The sequence below is a fragment of the Passer domesticus genome, chromosome 1 (assembly GCF_036417665.1).
Source record: "Passer domesticus isolate bPasDom1 chromosome 1, bPasDom1.hap1, whole genome shotgun sequence".
Taxonomy (NCBI): Eukaryota; Metazoa; Chordata; class Aves; order Passeriformes; family Passeridae; genus Passer; species Passer domesticus.
In genome coordinates, this window is record NC_087474.1 from 154093042 (window position 1) to 154102675 (window position 9634).

The 9634-nt window shown below is 43.2% G+C and overlaps 1 protein-coding gene and 1 long non-coding RNA gene across 8 annotated transcripts in view; one reads left to right on the plus strand and one right to left on the minus strand.

The window, feature by feature from the left end:
- The window catches only part of ST3GAL1 (ST3 beta-galactoside alpha-2,3-sialyltransferase 1), a 92766-nt gene that overhangs the window by 64194 nt on the left and 18938 nt on the right, over positions 1 to 9634 (minus strand). Inside the window, exon 1 of one of the 5 annotated variants that reach the window (XM_064397774.1) lies at positions 8673 to 9126. The exons of 3 other annotated variants lie outside the window; for them this stretch is intronic. The gene's annotated coding sequence lies outside the window, so the exon portion shown is untranslated. Of the gene's footprint in view, positions 1 to 3511; positions 5349 to 8672; positions 9127 to 9634 lie in introns of those variants that run through there. One more of the 5 variants, XM_064397790.1, reaches the window with a different exon arrangement.
- Positions 3498 to 8861, plus strand: LOC135285516 (uncharacterized). Of its 3 annotated transcripts, XR_010350347.1 has the most exons (4): positions 3648 to 3833; positions 5452 to 5578; positions 5803 to 5915; positions 8276 to 8861. It is a non-coding gene; the product is annotated as an uncharacterized LOC135285516 (long non-coding RNA). The 3 variants fall into 3 exon arrangements; XR_010350345.1 differs by lacking the exons at positions 3648 to 3833; positions 8276 to 8861 and adding an exon at positions 3498 to 3631 and having other exon boundaries at positions 5803 to 6449; XR_010350343.1 differs by lacking the exon at positions 8276 to 8861 and having other exon boundaries at positions 5803 to 6449.

A 9634-nucleotide genomic window follows, 5' to 3' on the forward strand; every position in this document is an offset into this window, starting at 1 on the left:
GGGTGTTTAACCTGGAGAAAAGGAGGCTGGGGGGAGACCTTCCCTCTCTCTACAACCAGCCAAAAGGAGGTCATAGCCAGGTGGAGGTCGGTCTCTTCTCCCCAGTAAAAAGTGACAAGATGAGAAGAAATGGCCTTAAATTGCATCAGGTTAAATTTAACATTGGGGTTTTCTTTTTTTTTCATTAAATGGGTTGTAAAGCATTGGAACTGGCTGCCCAGGGGATTGGTGGAGTCACCATCCCTGCAGCTGTTCAAAAAACTTGTGGATGTGGCACTTGAGGAGATGGTTTAATGGTGAACATGATGTTGGTGCTAGTTTGATGGCTGGACTTGATGATCTTAAACATATTTTCCAACTTAATTGATTCTATGATAAAAATCTTTACCCAGACCCTTTACAGGCAAAGTGTGTATCCTTCTAAGACAGCAGAAACAAAGCTCAGCAAATGAGCCACTCTCCTACAGCAGCAGCAGGTCAAGTGGCAACAGAGGAGGAAACAAGCAGCCTCTTCTGGTGCTCTGTGAAACAGAGAGATCCCTCTCCAAAGGAGTTTGATTGGTAATTCCAACCTATTGATTCTTTTCTATACAGACCTCCATTGTTTTCCTTTATTATAAACACTCCAAAATTAATTGCAATTCCATAGCAACATCCTCTGCCAATACTCAACTCAGAATCAACAGGAGACCTTGGCCTTGGGGAGAAGCAGCTTACCTTAAATGCCTTTATTTCACTGCTACTTTCAAGTGTTTCAGCCACTTCTGCAATTACTGTTTGTTTTTCAGTAACCTTGTATTTTTAACAGCCAGTTTCATCTCCTGCTCCTCTGCTCTTTGGCCTCACAACCAGTTATGTAGTTGCTTGAAGTAATTTCTGGTTGAAGGATTGGGCATTTTACACAACAGTTACAGAACTTTTGGAGAAACACAAGTCAATGTCTTACCTGGGCATTAACACACAACTTTTGTCAGTGTAATTAACTGTCTGAATTGTGAGCATTATGTCAAATTGTTCCTGACAAATCTGGTGGCCTTCTGCAATGGGCATACAAGGGTCTTAGAATACTATGGCGTGAGGGAAGAGCCACTGGCATCATCTGCATGAACTCATACACAGCATTTGAAACACTGTCCCACACAACAGCCTTGTCTTTGAACTCTAGAGACATGGATTTAACAGCAGGATTCAGGACAGCTGTGCTCCAGCATCCTCATAGTTCTATCACAAAGTTGTGAAGCTGCTGCTATTTCACACATCCTGCCACCACAATACAAGCTTTTTCTCTGTAACTCCAGGTCTGAAGCAGTTTTTACTTTTGCATATCTATTTTTGCATACTTTTTAACAGAAAATCTGCTGTGACAGCAACAGTGAGTCCATGACACTATGTTCCTCTGTTAAGTCTTACTATTCAGGCAAGCAAAAGCAGTTCATGAACAGCCACATGTATAGAGCACCAAACTGCACAATCCTTGTAGCACTATGGTGATAACCTCATTGTAGTAAACAAAACAGAAATATGGATAATTTATATTGCATCAGCTGTGTTTTTGCACATCTTTGATGACTGCACCACTCAATGAGTGGTGCAAAGAGCAAGTCACTTCTCTAAAGCTCTTTTCTCCATGTGGTAGATTTCTCATTACTTTTGTAGTTCAAAAATCAAGCTGTTGGTCAAAAGGGCAGTGTTTACATCTTTACTGGAATCTCCAACCACTTTAGAGGCTGAACTGAACCTCCAGGAAACTGAAATACTGTCCTTTGCAGCCAGAAAGTCTGGAGCAGGGAGCTGAGAGGGGGCAGGCCTTCAGTCCAAGTTCTCAGCCATAAGTGTGTCCTACCAAACCACACACTTGTCCTCAGATGCAAAGTTAAAGTGTTCCTGGTCTCCTGCTGTCTTGGTTCACTCTGATCCTGGCACACAGAGAACAAAGCCTGGGGGAGGAAGGGGGTTGGTAGAAGCTGCAGGAACAGTCTGTTTTCTTCAAGCAAGGAGAATTTGTGGAAAAAGAATGGATGAGAGGAAGAACGTGTCAAAGAAGGACTCTGCTGGTTTTGGCTGGGATAGTTAATTTTCTTCACAGTAGCTGGTATGGGGGGGGCTGTGTTTTAGATTTGTGCTGGGTGCACTGTTGATAACAGTCATGTTTTCATTATTGCTGAGCAGAGCTTACACAAAGCCAAGGCTTTTCCTGCTCCTCACCCCACCAGCGAGAAGCCTGGGGGTGCACAAGGAGCTGAAAGAGGACACAGCCAGGACAGCTGACCCCAGGTGACCCAAGGCCACAGCATACAGCATCATGATCAGCAGACAAAGATGGGAGCAGAAGAAGAAAGGGAGGCACGTTCAGAGTGATGGAATTTATCTTCCCATTCATCATTATGTGGGATGGAGCCCTCCTTTCCTGGGGATGGCTGAACAACTGCCTGCCCATGGAAGTGATGAATGAACTCCTCAGTTTGCTCTGCTGGCCATGTGCAGCTTATGCTTTACATACTAAATTAGTCTCAACCTGTGAGTTTTTCACTTTTACCCTTCCAGTTCTCTCCCACTGCAGGGAATGTGGGAGAGTGGCTGTGTGGGGTTTAGCTGCTGCCTGGGGGGTTAAAGCATGACAGGGAAAAAATCCTGAAGAGCAGGAGTAAAGAACATTTCAGTATCTACTCAGGAAGGAGAGAAATGAAGATGAAAACTAGAAAAACTCTCCTGAAGCTCTGAAGAAGCTCTCAGTATCTCACACACACTTGGTACTTCCATGGGCACTTCACATTGCCACATGGCAGACATCAGAATAACCTTAGGGGAACTGACATCTTTTTGCCTGTAGCTACAATCTTGAAGCAAAGCCATATCCTGACCCCACAGATGTGTGCCCTGCCCAGATTTTCCCCATGAATCCACTGCTGAGTCCCCACTTACACCAGCAAGCCACACCACAGGCATTTCCAGCAGCCCAAGAGAAGAGAGCTGCCTTTTACCAAACTTATAAAGCATCCTCACACTGCCATCCCAAATTGCTTTCTTCCTCTTAGCACCAGAAAAGACAATTTTGGTTTCCATATGATATTTTGTAAGAGCCAGTTTACATTTCAATATTGCCTTCCTAAGCAAGAGAAGTTTTTGCAAGGGTCTGTTTAACGCCTGGTATTTTACAAAGGGTAATGCAGTTTTCCCTTGTATTTCTGTGTTGCCATTACAGCAGTCTCCAGAACACAAGAGAGAAGTTCATCAGAACATCACAACAGCAACATCACACAAGAAAGACAGAAAAATATTAGGAAGAGTCCAAAGGAGAGCTATGAAGACAGTGAAGGGTCTTGAGGGGTGGCCATGAGGAGCAGCTGAGGTCACTTGGTTTGCTCAGCCTTGAGGAGACCTCACTGCAATTACACCTTCCTCAGGAGGGGAAGAGGAGGGGCTGGCACTGATCTCTTTTCTGGGTGATCAGTGACAACAGCACTCCTGGGAATGGCCTGAAGCTGCATCAGGGGAGGGTTAGGTTGGATACCAGGAAAGGTTCTCTCCCCAGAGGGTGGCTGGGCACTGGAACAGGATCCCCAGGGCAGCAATCGGAACACCGAGCTTGACAGAGCCCAAGAAGCATTTGGACAACACTCTCAGGCACAGGGTAGGATTCTTGGGATATCCTGCACTTTTATGATCCCTGTGGGTCCCTTCCAACCAAGGATGTTCTATGATTCCATGACAACTCACACAGTTCCAGTGGCTGTGGCATTCTCAGCTGTTGTGCATGCATCAATGTCCTGCCTGCAAATTTAGTTTCTACCTGCTTTGTGTTCTCACCAGTGCTACTGCTTGATCCCCTGGAGGTATTAGGCAGTCCTCAGTATCAGAGTCTGAAGGATGAAGCTGAACATTTGATAGTGGGCAAGCAGAAGTTCATTTTCTCTTCCCAGGTTAAATTTTTAGGCTAGAATCAAGCCAGCTGCTTGAGAAGAGCAGCAGATCTGTTTTAGCAGGCAGAGTGAAGCCACAGGAGACCTGATCATAAAGTCAATGCTTCTCAATAAAGGCAGATTTTAACTAAAGGGGGAAAGCAGAGGATACAGGAGCTGAAAAGAGAAGAGAGATCAAGAAGGAAGAGTTCCAATTCTTCTAATAAGCACCAGACTGAGGAACAGGAGAGATCCTTTTCTTACTTGAAATATATAGAATTGTCCCTGAAGAGAAAAACAGGGTAAACCTTCCAAAGAATAATAACTTCACTACAAAAATAGTTTCAAAGAGAAAAGAAACAAAACCCCAGATTCAGCTATAACATCAGTATTGCCATTGGCTGACAAACTGTGACAATGCAGGTCACATCAAATTCAGAGGAATCATTCTGACATCTCTGAAGGCAAACTTGTTTCTTTCAAAATGAGTGATTCTGACTACCTGAGCGGTTTGAAATGGACATGGAATTCAGACAAAGTAAATCTAAAAGCAACAATGCATCACTTTCCAAAACCATAATTATTTTGATCTGCCTTTGTATTACTAAAAATTGCTTCAATTCAATGTAAATGAGTATTTTTCTCAGTGTTGTCAGCAAAAAAAAACTAAGTCAGATAATTTGCACAATCTAAGTGAAGCTCTAGTAAAAGAAAGATTAGGTGCACAGAGCAACAGCATATACAGACAAAGTCTTGCAGTAATGCAGGCTGCAGGTTCCGTAGAAGGCATCACTATATCCCATTAGGCTAAAGGAATTAAAGATACAGGCATGGGTGTCCTGACAGCTTTGGATGCACTCTAGAGTGTCAAAAAGAGACAAAAACTGTCAGATCAGCTCTGATTCAGGTTGCAGGTAGCCCTACACCATGCCCTTTACACAGGAGTTTGTAAAAGTCTCAGGATGGAATAACACACATCTCTGCTTCAGGACTAATCCCAAAGGACTGTCTGTAGGACTCAAACTGCTACGTTTCCACCTAAATATTCAGATGACATCTTCCAATTTGTTCTGTGGTTTTGCATGCCAGGATGCAAGAAGTACCTTAGAAAAATTTTTAAAAAATCCAAATCTGGCCACATGCACTGTGCTTTGAATTTGAGCTGGCAGTAGGAATCTGATGCCTTCCTAAAAGAACTGGAGGTGATGCCTTATGCTTCCCTGGCAGGGTCATATTAACTGAGCTGGCAGATTTGATAGAATTAGATTTCTTTTTCGAGCTGGTACAGCACTGTGATGTGTCAGCACACAAAGTATTTCAGATAAGTAAGATTAAGTCCTTGATTGAAGATCCAGCCTCTAGAAATAATGCAGTGTCCTTTAAAAGGGAAAACCCTTGTTTTGTATTGGTTTACAAAAGCTCTAAAAACAACAACAAAAAAAAAAAAAAATCCAGAATTCCATGGCTCCTGGAAAAATGTCAGTAGCAATTATATAGTCCAGAGACATTTTAAAATTGCACCACACTTAATAACTCAGTGTCACTGTGCCAGTTTTTACTCTGCAGAACAATCCTCCAAAAGGATGGCTAAGGAGTCTAACTGCAGGATTTTTGGGGATACCAGGAGTATGGGTGGTCACCTCCATGCCAGCAGCAGTCCTCTGTCAGGCAACAGCAAGGTGGGAAATGTTGTGCTCGGACCCTGTGGGCTCTAACCTGTCCCCCACAGGCTCTTCCTCGTCCTGCTGGGACAAAGGACTTCCAAAGAGATGGAAAAGTTACTACAAAAAACCCTAAAAATTTCTATTGAGATTATGTCCTCAGAGAAAGACAGCTATACTTCAAGCATTTGCCACCAGGTGAAGATTTCAACCAATTATGTTGTGTCTCTTTTTCATTCCAGGACACCTTGCAATTGCTTGGCAGAAATAGCTGTGGGACTGGCCCAGAGAAACAGATGTGGCTTGATGAGGTTAACAGGTTTCCCGAAATAGCACAACTCCTCTCTGCTCAAAGGTTTGGTCATCTCATACACAGGGCACAAATCTTCCTCTCCCCAAGGAAGGACGTGCACGTCAGTCCAGATGAAGCAACTTAATCACAAGCAGTTCAAAGTGAAACAAAGCCAGGAAAGAATTGCTTTCCACCCTCCTTTCACCCAGAACTGCATGTTAACAATTACTACAGTCTTTACAATTGATGACATTCCTAATCTTAACTCATGCTTCAGAGCAAGCTTTTACCAATACTACGGGGGAATTTATTTTAAAAAACCTCCCTGTCTGTCACGGCCCCCCATTTTCCACATTCCACAGCTATTTCACAGCTTGAGAGGGCTGTGACTTAAAAGAGCTTTTCAAAGTTTTATAGGACATTTTACACAAAGCGACTGCTACTTACAAACCTGAGCATGGGACACTTGGCACCAGTGGGAAGAGAAGGCTGGGTAAGAGTGGGAAAGGTGACCAGAAGGGTGACAGCAGCTCCCCTGTGGCTGCTGTTCATTAGTGCCAGGTCAGCCCAGGGCAGTTATCAGGACAAGAGGGGTCACAAGAAGGGAGAACTTTGAACAACTAACAGACGTACATCCTGAACAGAGACCACTTATATTGATAAGGTTATTTATTTCATAAGATAGAAGTTTGTGCCCAGAAAACACACACAGCTCCCACAGGGTCAATTCAGTTGCCAAACACATTTCAGGTGCCACTGAAGATACCTTGGACATCAAACCCACCCTCCTGAAATCTCAAATACAACACCAGGTGTCAGGAGACAAGGAAAGATATTCCAGGGCAGATCAAACAGCACTCAGAGACTGCAGCTGAGAAGCCAAGGTCCCTGAAGCCTGGTAGGAGATTCCCAGCTCTCTGGAGCAGACATGCTGGGCGATACAGAGCAGACACCTACTGGACAGTGAATCCCAAGCTAGCCCAGAGAGGGATGCAGACAGGCTCTGGATGGGCTGCAAAGGCAGCTGTCCATCCCACCAGTGGCACCAGACACACCATTCCTGCCAGGACTGGAGAGGCAGGTGGGAGCTGTCACATCCCTAGGCTTGCCACGGCCTCCATGGTCTGTTGGCTGCTGCCACAGGCACTGGGGCAAAAAGAGCAATACAAACATTAACAAGAGCATTTTGCCTGCAAGGCTGCATGTCTTGCACAGGAAATGTCTGTATGGATCAAGGAGCTTTCTCCCCGTTGTAAGCAATTCCTCAGAATTGTGAGCTGGCAGATAACCCCAGAGTTTACTTTTAGCTTGCATACCTGTGATTAGATTTTCATTCATCAGTTAGGAGGCACACCATAAACATAACAGACAGGCTTTGATGCAGTCAAGCAAAACTGCAGCAGAGGGGGTGAAGTATCTCTGCCATACTTCACCTTAATTCCTGGAACCCATTCCCATGTTTTAATGGCCTATATCAGGAATCTCAAATCAGTTGAAAATATATCTGCCTCTCTGCTCCTTGCAAGCTTGATTGAACACAGGCTGTTCAGCAAATATTTTATAGTAAATAAAACTAGTTGATAGTAATATTTATATAAAAATATAAAAATTATTAGTACAAAGCTAACTGGGCTTGCACTGAAAGGTTCCACCAGAGTATCTTGGCAGAGGGGCTGGTTATTAAAAATAATTCTTTCACTGAAGAAGTACTTGTACATGAAAACTTTACCCCCTACTTCACCAGTTCATCTATCTGCTGCTTCAGATGAGACACTAATAGTCCTATGCTGCCTTCTGCAAAGTATAAAAGATAGAGAACAACAGAAAATTAATTAAGTCTGGTATGAAAAAGAAAAAAAAAGTTGAAGAAACTACATGTGACAGTGTTGAAACAAGACAAAAAATGCATCCTTTTCAGAGTTCCCTCAGCCAGAGCCATGAAAAGCTCCACCAGGTGGTGGGATTAACAGTACTTGAAACATGCTGTGGAGCTGAGTTTGCTCTCTCTCCTTTGCTTTTTAAAAGCAGGTTTCTGCTTCACTACGCTTTTGAAAATAGGTGCAAAAGATGTTCCAAGTAAAAATTTATTTCTACTATCATTTAATGGCAGCATTTGCAACTCACTTGACATAAAAGATGTTTTTATAACCAAGAAGAGGGAACTGCCATCTGCACGACCTTAATTTCCTCTCAAGCTGCTCCTAGTTTTACATAAACAAAAAAAGAAAATTGATAAGCACGTACCAAGACTTACATAAAATTATGTTTAGTTTGAAAAGCAACCTTCCTCAATTGAGAGGCCATTACCATTAGCAGTATAATCAAGTTTGGAAGAAAAACTGTAAAGAAGGTCTCAAGTTTGTTTCTGGCCAAGATGTGTAACAAATTCATACAAACAGGGCAACTCGCTGTCTCCCCTGCAGAATCAGATTGTGCACCAAGAGAGTGAGCCAAAAGAGTAAGTAATACAATTTCTCTCTTCTTTTGCACTTTCAGAGACAATGCTTCTAGACACTACTAAGCAAAAAGGTAAAATAAATGTGTATTAGCGAAACTGTAGTTTAAAAATTTCGTGGTAACTTCAAAGCTGATTTGGCAGAACCATAGACTGGGACTTTGTTGAGGCACAGGTCCCTTAAACCTCCTGACACAGTAATGTTACTCTATAGCAGCACCAAAACAGAGTAAAAGAAGTGAGAAATTAGCAGAGGAACAGAACACCAAGTTCACCACAGACCTGTGTCGGGGCTTTGTTGTTTCCAGGATAATCAAGAAAACACATGCTATTAACTAATAAACAAATTCATTCTTTTTACTCACATCCAACCATTCCCTCCTTCACCCCCCGGACATGTGCTCGAGCAGATTAGAAACTGTCAGGCTCCCAGATAGGTCCAGAAAGGACCTTAAGCACAGCCGTGCCCTGCAGATAACATCCTGCCTCTGCTGAAAGCAGGAAAGGGAGCCCAGGGCCACCCCCAACTTCTGACAGCAGAGCAGCTCTGTCGAGGCATTGGGCACAGTGGGCAGAGCACTGCCAGCTCTGCACTGGGACACAAAAATTGAGGAGGGCTGAACACACTGTCTTGTGGAAGGTGCTGGCTGCCATGGGTGGCACAGGATGCTGTGGGTGTGACAAGCCAAGTGTTTCCAAGCAGATGCTTCACACAGAGCCACCCCTCCAGCCGAAGCTGTGTAAATAATGTACGGGAGAAGCGTGCTGCTAATTGAGTACCTCCCGAAATGCCAAGAGGCAGGAAGACTCCAGTTAAAGGCAACTCTTCATTTTAACTTGTGTCACTGAAGAGCACTAAAGTAAATGAACTCCTGAGGACAAGATCAAAGTAGAATAAGAGACTCTTTTTTTATATCCTTGAATCTCCTGTCCCTTTTGTACACTGAAATTTAATTTCCTTTTCAAAGAGAGCTTTTGGAGCTTATGAAAATTGACCCAAAAGATTACAAGGGCTTTGTCACCCTTCCAATCTCTCTGAAAGATCCATAATTAGGGAGGTTTTTCCTTCAACATATGTGCCCAGCAGACAAATATATAATTCTGACTTACAATTGCATGAAACAGTTATTTCAGTATATTAGATACATACAAGCCCAAACATCACAAAGAGTTGAAAAATCTTGTGTGCTTCAAATGAGTAAATATGCATCCAGGCTTTTTTTTTTTTTTTTAACTGGCTTGTTTTCATTTGTGCCAAGGCTACACACAATCACACTAAGGACCTGGGACAGATGTTTGCTACTAGGATAAATATACCAAGTACAAT